Consider the following 13,363-nt stretch of genomic DNA (forward strand, 5'->3'; position numbering starts at 1 on the left):
TTGTGGAGAGTATCTGTGGTTTACTCTCTTTTTTTTCAAAAACTCTCTGAGAACTACGCTGAATTGCAATAATTATAGAGGTTTTGATAAAAGTAAAATATAGCTTCACCCACCCATTATTTCTGTTTCCTATATAGATTCCAACGAAAACTTTTAGAAGTAATAATTAAGACATCTTCCTAGATGCTTTATGATGTTGTATTGAAGACATGTCTTAATTAATTAATTAGTGGACTTCGTGGCCGCGCGGTTAGTTCCAGGCATTTAGCCGCATCGTGCTAAGGAGTGTGGGTTCGATTCCCGCCCAGACCGGAAAACTTTTCATCAGGAATGTTTTCCGACTGGGTAACTGGGCGTTGCATGCTAGTCCGTTGTCTAGTGTGGTGCTTCCTTCAAAGGGCAAAATGCCCACTGGAAGTATTAACGTGCCCGTTTTTTTTTAAAGAAAAAAAAAATCTTTCTATATTAAAACGTCAGATAATTTTTACAAATTCTGATATTATCCAAAGAACCTTGGGAAAATCATGGTAAACCAATCGGTCATAATTAAAGAAAATCTAAAATTATCAAAGGTTATGTCTGAATGCTAAGGAAATCCGACGAAATATTAATGATGAGTATGAGGAATTTGCCAACAAATTACAAAGCCGAATAATTTTGTGCTATGGCTTTTCAAAGTTGTAGGAAATACTAGTTTTAATGATGTTTGAGTGAAATTTAAAGTACGATTTATCATTATTTTGGCAATTCATTTCATCAATCATGCAAAATTGGACTTCAACTTTTGTGTAAGACAAAACCATTAAAAAGTAGCTTTCAAGTAACGACATTATCACAGACTTTGTTGTTTCTTACACGTGAGCACCTTAAACTGATATTTCTGGTAAATTTAGCACATTGATCAGCACACAAGCTGTAAAACTTCCATGCAAATTAACTGAAATAAACAAATATTGCATCTTCCGCAGTCAATATCTCAAAACCACCCGTACTTCAACATTTTTAAAGACGACAATAAATTCAGCGACCTCCAATCAAGCTAACGCCGGTATTTTGGTGCTTGGCACAAAAACTTGTCCCGCTACGCATGCATACTAAACCCAAAACATTATAATGTGTCCAATCAATAGTTTCAGGACGCCAATAGAACCACGGGATTGACCTTGCTACAAACCCCTCCTACGTAGATTATATAGTGTCAATCTTTTTCAACCAGTAAGAGGCAAACAGTTTTCTTTACGACAACCGATTGTTGGATTAATCCCTTGCATGAATACGTACAATGGGAAGGATAATACATTTTTTGTGCGAGTTCAAAGATGGACAAGTTATGCGACAAAAAAAATAATTAATAATAATGCGAACATAGTTCATTTAAATACTCAATAGCTCAGAAGGCTCTAAGAGTAAAAATTGAATCGCAATTGGTTTTTCGTCACTGTTTTGACATTGGACAACGGTTTTCCGGTTTACGCGTTTTGCTGGGGCAGTGCTACCCTATAACAAATATTGACGTAATTATATGTGTCGATATATTATTATGCACATTTCACATAACGAATTAAATTAAACATACCAATAGTTTGGGTTTTGTTATTTTGAAAAAAAAAACGAGAGATTTGAAACTCAGAGTGTCCATGTTTACTTTAAATACTTATAAAGGGATATCTCTTAAAACTATATCTAGTGTAACTTATGATCTCGCCCTAAAACCCATTGGTAACCAAATGCGTTGCTTGTTCCTGTTGTTGTTCACCAAACGAATATATTTACACGTCATTTAACAATGCCAAGACTAAGAAAAGATACTCCTCTATCTACCAATGGTGATAGTTTTTATCGTTATCCTTTTTTTACTTAAAAACAAACAGCTGCACACTCTGTTACCAATAATGAAAATTCGCCACAATAAATCGGGTTGAAATTCATAAATTTGCCTTATGAAACCAGAATTTGAAAACAAAAAAATGTTTACGCGGCAACCTGGAATCGAACCAAGAACCTTGCGATCGATAGGCCCGAGCGTACACCACGCGCCTATCGATGCATAAAGCACCAGTAGTGATGCTTTAACGATACATAAAGCGCTCGTATTGCAATAATCGTTCCATCTTTCATAAGGCGAAATGTATAAAATTCGATAGTCCACTTCGCTGTGTGCATTTTTTTTTGTTTTTTTTTTTTTTTTTTTATGAGCACTTCCACAGTTATTAACTGAGAGCTTTCTTTGCCAAAGTTGCCATTTTCGCATTCGTATATCGTGTGGCAGGTACGATGATACTCTATGCCCAGGGAAATCAAGGAAATTTCCATTACGAAAAGATCCTAGACCGACCGGGATTCGAACCCAGACACCTTCAGCTTGGCTTTGCTTTGTAGCCGCGGACTCTAATCACTCGGCTAAGGAAGGCGCTGTGTGTGGTGTTTTGAAAAAAAAAACATCAGAGAAACACATTCTCATCTCAAAAACATCTTCAAATTTTACAAAAAAACTGGATATCTTAAGGTGCACTCAACAGAACTTAACAGCCATTCAAGCTGAAAACTTAATCGAGTGGTCATCACCAGCGTGTGACCAATAGATGAGGTTTTCAGCTCAAACCGCTATCTGGTTCTCTAGATTTGTGCTCTTGAAAATTTGAGGATTGGCTTCGACTCATCTTCACCTTAAGCCACGTCTACATTCTTGACATGTTTTTTTAACCAACAATTCTGAATCCAAAATGAAATTGTGTTTGAAATCCACAGATGAAAAATTCGCTATTTTGTTTTCCTGCATCGAATTCAATTGGAATTCCTTCCTGGGACATTACTAGACATTAAAATCAGAACTGTTCAGGAAATACTTCTTGGAATTAACTAGGAGTTCATTAAAAAAATCTTTATAATTTTTCAAGTTATTGTTCAAAAAACACTAGGAACAGCATACGAAAAACTACTAAAAAAATTCCTCATATATTTTTTTGAAGGTTATCTCATTTATCTCAGAAATCCTCTAATGGAGCCTGAATGAACTACATTACAAATTCTTCAACAATTTTCTTCCTTATTCAATGTCTCTAGATACTGCAGTTTGATCTATTAAAACAAACTTATCAATCTCTTTCAGAGTGCTTTATCTTTTTTCAGTATATTTGTTTACAGATCATTATTGGAACATCCTCATGGACTCTGTCATATATTTTGTCAAATATTTCTCTCCTGAAGTATTTAAGGTGAAGATCAATCGAAGCCAAACCTCAAATTATCAAGAGCACAAATCTGGAGAACCGAACACCCGTTTGAGCTGAAAACTCAATCGATTGGTCACATCCAGCTAGTGACCAATCGTTTAAATGTAAAACTGTCTATGAGCATTTAAATAAGATTTCAAATAGAGATTTCTCTAAAAAGGTTTCTGCAGAAATTCCTCCTGTAAAACTTTGAGATTTTCTCTAGCAAGTCAAAGTTTTTTTTAAGCAATGTCTACAGAGAAATGCCAAGGATTTTTTTCTGAAAATAAATCCGTGAGGCACTTCTTAAAAAAATCATGAAGTAACCTCATATAAACCTAGTGTCTCTGCTAATAAACAATGATGTCTGAAATAACGCCTGGACTCTTGAGAAATTTTTAGTATTTCCTAGACAATTTCCTTAGATAATCTAAAAAAACATCAATCGAAACTCGGGATCAGTGTTGCTCAGACTCATTTCCCCGAAAATAACATTTTCCGAACTACGAAGCCACGAACTACTACAACCATGCTCTATCCTCCTAAGATAGAAAAGCAGATGGTTAAGCTTGAGTACTGCACACAAAATCGATCAATTTTGATCCCAGAGAGCCACAATTGAAGTTTTGGTGGATTGAAATGAGTGAGTGAGTGAGTGCGAATCATTTCACCGAAACTTGAATTGCGGAAAATGAGTCTGGTCAACACTGCTCGGGATAATATTTCCAAGTCTTCAAAAGGAATTTCTTGAACAACATTGGACAGAATCTCTGAAGAAGTTTGTGTAGGAATGATCGGACGCATTATTGGGAGCATCATTGTTGTATTAGCTGGTTTGAAAAGTTAAATAAAGTTTTGAAGATCGCGCGGTATTTGAAAAAAAAAATATATAGAAATATTTGGAATAACTTCAGTAGTAATACTCGGATGAAATACTGTAGAAATTCGTAGAAATTTTTTTTTCGAGGAACTCCTCAAGAAATTTTGGATTTTTGGGCAAAAATCGTGGATGAATTCTTGAAGGAATCCTTATGACTAGGCGGAGGATTTCTTGCAGGGTTTATTGAGCTTTTTTTTGAACCATTTTTAATAAAAAAAAATCTGAAATAAACTTTCGAGAATTTCCGCAGAAATCTAAGGAAGATCTCCTAGAGTAACAACAAAAGAAAATTAAGGTAATTCCTGTGGAAATAACTAAAGGTAGTAGTTTTGGAGTTATCAAGGATTTGTTGTATCAATTGTGCAGAAATTTTTCAAAGCTTTGAAAAATCTCTGGAAGAATTTCTAAGAAAATTGGTAGAGAAATCTCTAGAAGAGTTTCTGAATAGATCTCTGTAGGAGACTCTGAAAAAAATCTAAATAAAATCACTGTGATGATTCCTGAAGCTTTTCCTCCAAGGCGAAGTTCTTGAAAAGTCTGCTGGACCTGTTATAGTCTCTAAAGGTTTCTCTGCAGCCTGTGCAATTTTGCATCAGGAATCAATGCAAGCAGAATTAGGAAAAAAGAAACCTCCCATTAGAAAAGAGACTTGCATTAAAATAGGGACCAACTCTCTAAAAATAAACCTACTATCAACCTTGTCTTAAAGATCATTCATTGGATCAACTTGTATTATCATTCATATTAAAATATATTAATTCTCTTTATATATATATATATATATATATATATATATATATATATATATATATATATATATATATATATATATATATATATATATATATATATATATATATATATATATATATATATATATATATATATATATATATATATATATATATAAAGAGAATTGATCTTTAAGACAAGGTTGATAGTAGGTTTATTTTTAGAGAGTTGGTCCCTATTTTAATGCAAGTCTCTTTTCTAATGGGAGGTTTCTTTTTTCCTAATTTTGCTTGCATTGATTCCTGATGCAAAATTGCACAGGCTGCAGAGAAACCTTTAGAGACTATAACAGGTCCAGCAGACTTTTCAAGAACTTCGCCTTGGAGGAAAAGCTTCAGGAATCATCACAGTGATTTTATTTAGATTTTTTTCAGAGTCTCCTACATATATATATATATATATATATATATATATATATATATATATATATATATATATATATATATATATATATATATATATATATATAATATATATATATATATATATATATATATATATATATATATATATATATATATATATATATATATAATATATATATATATATATATATATATATATATATATATATATATATATATATATATATATATATATATATATATATATATATATATATATATATATATATATATATATATATATATATATATATATATATATATATATATATATATATATATATATATATATATATATATATATATATATATATATATATATATATATATATATATATATATATATATATATATATATATATATATATATTTAATTAATTTTATTTAGCAAATTTGACAAACATAGACCAAACTGTTTGTCTTCACAACCAGTGAGATTGTTCTACTTCCCTAGATAACAAATTGGTAAACAGCTCAAATTGTGATAATTTGTGTAGTTATTTTCTTTGGGGTGACCCATTTCGCGTTTAACATAATGGACGCTTCCCATAAAGCTGTTTCATACAAGAACAGGTAGCATTTTAAAGAAGACATATAGTTCTCATGATGCGAAACGTCCACCAATAAAAATATGCAAAACGTTCTTATGCCAAACGTCTTTATGCGTAACGTCCCGCCTCCGTTTTTTCTTTCGCAAAAATACCATCAAATATTTGACTGGAATTTATTTAACAATCTTGAAAAAAAAAATCAGAAAATCGTCATAATCTGCTCTTAATATTTGTTTGAATAATGCCACAAACATCAGTGGGAATTTGATCAAATCATTTTTCAGAAACAAACTGTGGGGGAATAACTAAGGAATAACCTTTAAAATCGACAAAAATCTAGTAATAATTTGATAGATTATATAAAGAGTGCTCGTACTTTCAGAAATCACTAGTACCAACACATTCGTGCTTTGTATAACACGATGGGACTGGTCATCCAAAGATTTTTAAAGAAACTACTATGGAAGTTCCAGAAACTTGTCAAGAATTACTTCCAGAAACGCTCATGGCAATTTGTCCCAAAATATTTATTCATAAAATAGAATATATTTTTTCAAGAAACCATCCATTGATTCATTCAGAAATGCCATAAAGGATTGCTTATTTTGTATTTTTTTTTTTTGTTTTTTTTTATAGGGGTTCAAGTGTTTCTTGTAACAATTCTAACAGATAGCTCCCTATCGTAATTCTCAATCGTTCTTCACACGAGCTTGTTTGTATATTGAACAGGTGATAATAAGTTTAATTTAATTAATAGGCTTTCCGCTGTTTATTTTTCTGTTGAATCGTGAGTAGGACAATCCTTTGACTATCCCAGGTATTTTTGTGCGAAGTACATGTCCTACCTGTCCCACCCACTTTTCGCGCTACTGATTGGAAGCCACTAGTGTTTACTCCTTCTGAGGTGTTACTGTAAGTCATTAGCGATGTCTCCTATCGATCTCTAAGACAGAGAGAAAGTATATGTCAATCCAGTATTGGATGACCGAAGAAAAACATCCCATCTGTAGCGGTCCATGATAGCCAATGCACACTGGGCCAGGAGCAGAATTTAGCCAGACAAAACCTCTAGCGCATTAGGAGTGCATTTTTCCGGTTTGGTGTCAAAGGAGGCTTATCTTGAATTTGTGTGTTCTTCAATTTGATGATAAAAGTTAGTTGGAAATTTCGCCGCATAGATGGCGCTGCGATGCAAACTTTTTTGTTTTACGTCCTAGAGCTTTCGCGTCTTCGGCAATGTTTTAGAACGTGTAAAAATACGACAAGTTGTCGAAGACACCAAAGTTCTAGGACTTCAAATTACAAAGTTATGGTAAAAAATGTGTAAATCACTTAAATTTTACGTTTTTTCCTACTTTTTATGTCAAAATCGTAAAATGTTTCATTTTAAAAACCATGCGTCGCTTGGTTTCGATAAAATGCATGTACGGTATGAAAAAAATATCTTATTTTTATATAAATATTTGAATTTTTGAACAAATTATTATAAAAATATCATAATTTTTAACATAACTTTACTCAAAAAGTTGCAAGTTTTTGCAAAAACTTATCAATGTTCCTAAATACGCTATATTTAATCTACCAAATGTCAAAGTTTTCCAGATGTATATTTTGATATATTTGAGATATCTCCACGATAAACAATCTCCGAACATCCTATAGCAATAGTGTTTAAAGTGGAACAGGGACCCCTCTACACAAGGGGTTTTATCGTGCACTGTTATATCCCAGATCTAATTAGAGCAGTAGCAGTATACGCAGTAAACAGTCTCTTATGATGTGCTGCAAATCATGATTTTAATAAAGAGCGATAAGAGATAAGAGTTGAGAGATTCTCTCAACTTTCTCTGAATTCTTTCTCTTCTTATGTGCCATTGACTCCGCTCAACGTTATTGACATTTCTCTCTTCTTTTCTTCTTCATAACGTTCTTACTGGGACTGAGTCTGATTCACAGGAGTACATCGAAAGTTATTAACTGAGAGCTTTCTTTGTCAAAGTTCTTTGCCATTTGTATACCGTAAGGCGGGTACGATAATATTCTGTGCCCAAAATGTCATTCTATGATTCTATGTCAAGAGATTTTTTATTACTTAAGGCGAAACAGTTTGGAAACAACTTCTAGGATTGCACCGAAACTTCAAAAGCACAATTGTCGCGAAGAAAGCATCCCACAACAGTACACTTTTTATTTTGGCTTTGTGCACTAGCAGACAGCTTAAAATAAGAAGATCAGGAACGTTTGCCAACTATTTCTCCAGTTTTGTGCCTTTGAAAACGTGAGTAGGGGAAGAAGTCGATTATTGAGAGGGCCATCTTTGGATTCCGTGATGTTTCACCTTAAAGGCTGATTCAAATCGAACTTAGACACGACTTCATCATGATTTTCATCAAAAGGAATATGAACTTTAGTAACTTTGCTAAAACTATGGTTGTGTTGTGTATCAAACGTTTCTCATAACACTCACTTTTATTTTTCATTATTTCTACTTGAATGATTGCATTGGTTAACTTCTATTTTTGATTCAGTTAATCAATGATTCTAAAACTATTGCTTGGTTATAACTCAAACACAATAAAATGTTGCCATGGAACCGTTCCCATTCTGTATTCGAAGTATCATTAGTGCCAAATTATAGGAGTAAAGCAGCCGAAAATGCTCAAAAGCTTGCATGCGATACGAAATACACTCAATAAAAGACATAAATTAACAAATTAACAACTCAGACCAATGATATTGAACTCCGTTGAACGAATGAAAACAATATCGCTGACGATAATAATTTTAGAACGGGAGGGGAAATGTTCGTCTCTAGGGATATTTTTTATATTTTAAACTTGATACACGTGAGAAAATATGAATGCATCTTGCGGAAAATTGTATGAATGTGTGAACAGCCACGGAAACCGAACAGTATTACATCTGTGAGTGTACATAAGCTAAGTGGGAGCATGAGATTTGAAATTCAGTAGGACTCTACGTAGATTATTATCGTTCTGTAAGTATAGAAACCTAACGGAAAGCGGGGGAGAGCTCAAAACCCAACTGTACATTCAAGCTCTCGCATCCACCAAAAGAAGACGTAAAAGTGAAATCAAAAATCTTGTGAAGAGAAACTCGTGCAGCAGCAAATCACTTCGAAGAGACGAAGCACGTGTGTCATATTTAGCGATACGTTTAGCGTGTTTAGGCAACTAAGGCAAAGGTCAAACCTGTACATAGCTAGAGCTACTTTCGTGAGGAAACAAAACGGTGTAATAGTAGTTTGATAAGGACGCGAATCGCGTGCGTGGGAGTCCAAACCATAAAAAAAAACCAACAAGAATAACAACTCAAGAAGTTAGTGCTATTTTTCTATTAGATGACACAGAAAGTCTTATTTTTCTCCAAGTGCTAGGTTGAGATAGTTCGATACTTTCTAGAGGAACTAAAAATCGATCAATAAATTAAATAGTGAAGAGGACAAGAGGAAATCATTTAGGAATTATACTGCGAAAAGGATCCGCGGATTTGAAGTAAACCAAATTTATCAAAGGTGAGTGGAACGATATAGAACAAAAAAGTCACTGTTGTAGAATAATCGAAATCAACTGTATTAGCGGTGGGATATAGTGTTAATACAATTCAAAAGCAGAAACTGCTATTAATCAATCAAAGGAAATGAGAAAATTTATGAACACACAGAAATTCTCTAGACTTCAGTACAAATTATCACTAAATCAAAATAAAACAAAATCAAATATATGAGATGGGATATCCAATATATTAAGAATGCTAATCGATTTGAGACTTCCCAATGGAACTTTGAAGAGATAGGGTAAACTGTTTCCTACATTGCTAGGCGCCTGCATTCGCTAATCCTATATTTGTTAGAAAGCTGACGCCCAGTCGTCGCATCCGTTCGTTGATTGTGGTTGAGTTTCTATTCGAGGTGTAGTTTATGAAAAATATCGTTGATTATGTTCGTTCTGTTATCAAGAACTAAACGCTTCCAGATTCGCAAAACTAAAGCAACTATTTAGGTAGAGGTGTTATAAGGGGGGGTGACGATCACCCTGTACTGTTGATTTGTGTTTTGTCGAGCTGAGAAGAACTCGCACGAGCGATTGGACTACTGAGACCATGCTCGGAAAACTTTTGCACTTGCTTCCGGCTCGAAGAATGGTCTCTTAATTCACCCATTATCCGCTTCCGAAGAAAGAGCAAACTTAACACGTTCGTTTTGAGCCCCGTACGTTGTTTCCGAGCGAAATCGAAGACACCAATACAGATGGCTTTCCGACCACCATCCATCGAATCTCGTCAATCCGGCAAGTGACTTCTTTTCAGCTCCAGAAATTTCCATATATTCGGTATGTTATAACAAAAGCACAAGAATCATGCTGTATAGACCAAAGAAATCTCATTCACAGTCTTAAGCTTATGAGAATGGGAAAGATGTGAGCTACAACTTCCAATAACTTATAATAGTAAGAATAATGTATTAGCGAAAAAAAACAAATAAATACTGCACTCAAAACTCAAAGACATCTAAACTAGGGTGAATGCAAATGAAGAAACAAAGATGCTACAATGGAAGGCAAAAATAAATCTATATCTATGATGAATATCAAAAAGATTCCGAATTTTCGATTGGGTGGCCTATTTTGAAGAAAGCCTTGCTAACCTTATTTCCACAAATGAAACGCGTTTGTATTTAACGACCAACGTTATTATATGCCGTCAGCAATGTTCCTGTATATTTACATGCATCGGCCTGAAATGTTCATATTATTCGCGAAGCAAACAAATTGATTGAAAATGTGGAAAATCTTACCTCGTATAGCACCTTCCAGCGAAATATTGAACAACATACACCAAAGTCCATCACATAGGTAGTCGAAATCTTCGATAATGTTCAATTGAACTTGAACTTTTATTGAATTCTTCATACTGAGGGATTCCACGGAGGCATGCAAGTCGATTCTGATCGACCATTTCAAAAATATCTGAAACTTTGCACAGTTTTTCAGTTCCATCTAAATCGTCATTTTCCGATATCAAATCTTCAAGTTGAGTCACGACTAACTTTTCAAAAGGGTGTATGTGAAAATGGTTCAAAAATATTCAAAAAGCTGCACAGCAAAAACGGTTCGTTCGATTGTTAGACAACTAAAGAAACAAAGTTAGACAACTAAATAAAGATTCCAAAAAAAATACACACAGTAAAAATTTTTTTTTTTTTTGCATTAAAAAACATCATTTTTGTCACAAAAACTCAAATATCTCAAAACCCTATCGGAATACCAACGTAATTTTTTGAGGAAAAACGGTCCATTATATTAGCTATCTACCATAAAAATTTGGTGATGGTAAGCCAATAAACAAAAAAGTTATGACATTTCAAATATTTCACAAATTTGACACTTAGTGAATTTTTTTTTTTTCATTGTTAATTTTTTTTAGGACCGCAGTTTGTTGCTGAATTTTTTGTTAAGGGTACCACATGAGGTTAACAAGTTGTTTTCATGATATTTTATTTAATTATTCATAACTATTATAGCATCTATTAGAAAGTTAGACGCGATCCAGTGTTGTGATCTAAAGTCTTGATAGTGTCATATTTTTTATTGTACGTAACTGAAGAAAAATTCTCTCAATAGTGTTGAAACCTTTTGATAAAAGAAACCTATAAGAAATCTAATATTGAAGACAAAAGCTACAAAAAAAGTTTTCTATACAGGCATACGACTAGTTTACCTGCAAAAAGTTTACCTCGTAGAGAACAAGGCGGGTCTATACCCAGGTGATCTAGTATACGTAAAGCAGGTCGGTTTTCTCGGCGCTGGTTTTCTCCACAAAGTTAAAATCTGATTACACCTGGGTATAGACCCGCCTTGGTAGAGAATAGACTTTGTTAATCATATTTGGGAGAAAGCGAGTAACTTCAACAACATCAAAAACATGATAGGTACATACCATGAACATACTCACGAAAAAGCTAAAAATATACTACCACTATGGTTATAAAAGATTTAATTGTAAAATTTTTCTTCAGTCAAGCAAACGACACCAAACTAGTCAGTAAAAACTTAAAAGTGATTTTGTTTATTAAAATCTAACGAGCAACATGAGTAGTCGCTTTCTCAACTGTTGCAGGCCGTTTGCAGAAAAAAAGTGTTCGAAAGAGCTACGAAATCTCACCGAAAGCACCATAGATAAACTGAAAGCGGCTGGTTATGCTCCAATGTCTACATTGAATACAAATTTACGCATTTGTACGTCCTGCCGATAAAACGTTGACAAACGGGCAATCTGTACATCATCGGTGGATCAGGTTGCAGGAAGTTCGAAAACAACAACAACTGAGGAATTACTAGATGCACCGACAACAACTGAGGAGTTACCAGAAGTACCAAGTGCAGATAGTCAAAGAAAAAATTATTGAAAAATCAAAGAAAAATTATTGATTTTGTCGATGCTGCCAAGCTCGTGGTCTATTCAAGACGCCATTGATGAGTTCAAAACCAATAGAAATACAGCAAAAGAGGCAAAACAATTCAAAAATAACTGTCTTGCAACCAAAAATGCTAGGTCGAGTACTTCATTAACAGATGAGACAAAAGAAAAAATAATTCAATATTTTGAAGACGATGAAGTAAGTAGAGCTATGCCTGGCCAAAAAGATTATGTATCTGTAAAATAAGATGGAAAGCGTCAAGCAATCCAAAAACGATTAATGATGACTACTTTGAAAGAAGCGTATACACGCTTCAAGGAAATTAACGAAAATATTAAGGTAGTTTTTTCCTCATTTGCAAGCCTTCGTCCAAGGCAATGCAAGCTTCTATCCAATTCAGGAACACATAATGTTTGTGTGTGCACAACACACGAAAATATTAACCTAATCTTACATTGTTTGAAAAGAATCAATTTATCAAAGGATATTAAAATGTTAACTGGTAGTCTTTTGTGTGAAAATACAACATCAAATTGCTATCAACGATCTTGTTCGGATTGTCCAGATTCTTCATCATTGGAAAATACTTTATTCGCTGAGTTTGAAGAAAATTATATTGATCAGTTATCATTTGAGCAATGGGTGACCACGGATAGGTGTGACCTAGAAACTATTGTAAAACCTGTAGATGAGTTTGTGTCATTTTTTTGCTTGAAATTAGAAAGTTTAATTCCTCATGACTTTATTAAAACAGAGCAATCCCGCTTTTTAAAAAAATACGAAAAATACATTACAAGATGGTGAATTTTTAGTCATTTGTGATTTTTCTGAAAACTATAGCTTTGTATTGCAAGATGAAGTGCAGTCCCATCACTGGAACGTACAACAAGCTACAATTCATCCATTCGTTATTTATTTCAATGGAAGTACGCAAATTGAACATTTTAGTTTTATTGTAATTTCCGAAGATTTAAGACACGACTCAGTATCTGTAAATTTGTTCATTGCCAAAATGATTAACTTTTTACGCGTTGATAAGGATAAAGAAATCAGAAAGATATATTTCATGTCTGATGGAGCAGCAT

This window comes from Aedes aegypti, chromosome 3, assembly GCF_002204515.2.
Source record: "Aedes aegypti strain LVP_AGWG chromosome 3, AaegL5.0 Primary Assembly, whole genome shotgun sequence".
Classification (NCBI taxonomy): Eukaryota; Metazoa; Arthropoda; class Insecta; order Diptera; family Culicidae; genus Aedes; species Aedes aegypti.